At 39.8% G+C, this 2,826-nt stretch overlaps 1 pseudogene; it reads right to left on the reverse strand.

Moving 5' to 3' along the window:
• Positions 1-1,329: 1,329 nt before the first annotated feature.
• LOC115283364 lies at positions 1,330-1,978 on the reverse strand (annotated as a pseudogene).
• Positions 1,979-2,826: the final 848 nt, after the last annotated feature.

Below are 2,826 nucleotides of genomic sequence, written 5' to 3' on the forward strand. Positions count from 1 at the left end.
TCCTCTCCAGGCATAGTTTCTCTTATCATGTTTTTGATCCAAGACAAGGCTTTGCATGTAGGGACTCCCACCATTCATCTGTGTACTGATGAGAAGTTCATCTGTCGAAGACAGATTCTTAGAATTATCTTAATTTTCCTATCAGCCTATCACCAGTATCCTGGACTTGAACTTGACAAGGAACACCAAATTCGTTGCTCGGCCCAGTTGATAGCTGTATTTTTCAAATGTTGTACATTAATTCCTCTAGAGGAGACATTTATAAAATTTAAAAAATCAAACTCCTGTGCTGGGGACAAAACACTTAACTGCTGACTCTACTGCCCTTCCATCCCTGGGGGTAGCCCCCACGTCCCTCCACGAGACCTTAGTTTATGTGAACACAGTTGCAAGCCACAGCTCCTTGTAGAATTACCTATTAGTCTAGAAAAGGCCAAAACATAACTTTACCCTTCATAAGGGAACCATGTTTTTGTGTTTTAATTTCCTTCTTCTAGGGGTGCCTGGGTGGCTCAGTAACTTAACCGTCTGACTTCTGATTTTGGTTCAGTTCGTGATCTCATCGTTTATGAGATTAAGATCTGCATCAGCCTCTGTGCTGACATTGCAGAACCTGCTTGGGGCGTGTTCTCTCTCTCTCTCTCTCTCTCTCTCTCTCTCTCTTTCCCTCCCCAACTTGTTCTCACTCTCTGTCTCTCTCTGTCTCTCTTCTCTCTCTCTCCACCACTACCCTGCTCTTAGCCTCTCTCAAAAAAAATATTTAAAAAAATTTTTTACTCTTCTACACAATTGGACTTAACAAGCTGTGTTTAGGTGTTAAGTCCTCCCATTGGTTTTGTAAAAATGCAAGATATATCCTTAGGAATTACTTTATTGGGTTTGCTAGACAGACACTGTTAAGATCTTATCTGTCTACATTACTCCTACTTCAAGCCTCAGGTGTAATGTTTAGAAGAAATGTTTATTTCTTGTGCCTTTTGGAACTAGAATGTTCTAACATCTTTAATAATTAAGACATCTGACTGCATATGCCTTTGTTTTGCTCCCGATGAACTTTTTATTAAAATACTGAGTTCATGTCACACGTATATTTTTGTCTCCCAACCATTTCATCTGACCACCACTACTACGATGTTCTATCCTAACATTCCATACATACTTAAAACCAGGCAAAGGGTGGAGTTCCACCTTTAACAACTAAACAACCATTTTGGACCACAGTCTTGGCAATGGAATGTGGACAACACTTATTAGACACTGTAGGCAAAGTTCTCACTCTGCATTATAAAAAGGACAGCCAGCTATCAACCCAGAAGCAATCCTTCCACATCAGTGATGAACTTTTTTTTTCAAAGATTTTTGAGCTTTTGATCTTGGTGCTGATGGCTTTGAGTCTTTTCCATTCTGGTTAGATTTTTGGCTGGAGTATCTCATATAGATTTCTTTACTGGAGTCTTTTCTTCAGCTTCCTCATCAAAATTATAATCATCATCCTCCTCATCGGCAACATATGGAACCTTGCAACCACTTCCAGATGCAAAATGCTTTCCAGATATACTAAGGAGTTTCACATCCTCTTCCTCTTCATCTTCTGACTCTGCATCTTCTTTCACAGCTACTAAGTGGTATCCGCTAATACGCACAGGCCCTGAACCACATTTCAGCCATAAGACCACAGGTGGTGTTATCCCCAAGCCCCCAAGGCAAACCGTTGGCGGTGCAGACATTTTCCAAGTTGCCAGGGTGACTTTAATTGGACTGCTTTATAATTCACTGCCTCTGCTTCAACAAGGTTCAATTCATACTTTGCACCAGCCCCTAAACTGAATGTTCTTAAAGATAACTGGTGCTCGTTTTCATCATTATGCACTTTAAGGTGAGAATCTTTGTTGGCCTTTAATTCACAACCGAAAAGACAGTTCTGGGGCCTCAGGGGGCTCATGTCCATGTCCGTGTACATGTCCATCAAATCTTCCATGAGGTCATGGCACACACTTAGGTGGGAGAGGAGGCAGATGGAGAGAAATGACCACTGTTCCACAGAACAGCTGCGCAAGACGGAATCACACCAAGGGTTTCTGATAAACTTGAAGTATGCATTCAATAGGCCTGCATGTGTGAATTATATCTTCTTTTTCACCTTTTATTTGCTTAATGACCTATCTTTATTAAATAGGGGGAAAAATTCAACACTGCTTACTATGTATCAGAGATTGTGGTGTTTACAACTTAAACCTGTTTTTCCAGCGTATGATTTAGCTTTCAAAGGCAGCTTGGGAAACTGTCAGAGGGTCACTTGTCACATTCAATTCAATAGTTCTCCAATGCTAGGATTTGATCTTCTGAATCTCAGTTATATGAGTTACTCCTCTTTCCATCCCTCTCCTCACTTTGTCCTTACATCTCTATCTGTTACTTCAATGTTGGTTCTAAGTAAAACAAATATTATACTCTGAATTCTGACTTCTAAAACATCTATAATTTTAATGCTAAAATTTTCATTTAGCAATCCAATGGTTTTGCTGCCTTCCCAGCTCTGTCAAAACCCCAACTGTTTCATACAATGTATCCCCCCGTCCCTCCACTGAGGACACATTTCACAATATCAACATGTACTAAACACAAAACCTAAAAATCAGAATAATCAGATAATTTCCACTGAATTTACTCAAAGATTTGCCTCATGTCAGATGTAGTGTCCAATTTCAATTTCCTTTTTAGCAATTATATCAGTAAATGTTTTTGTTTTGTTCTGGGTACTCCCCTACAGATGGGTTTATTTTTATTATTAGTGTTCCAAGGTTCTAGGTCACTGAGTTCACTGCT

The sequence above is a fragment of the Suricata suricatta genome, chromosome X (assembly GCF_006229205.1).
Source record: "Suricata suricatta isolate VVHF042 chromosome X, meerkat_22Aug2017_6uvM2_HiC, whole genome shotgun sequence".
Lineage (NCBI taxonomy): Eukaryota > Metazoa > Chordata > Mammalia > Carnivora > Herpestidae > Suricata > Suricata suricatta.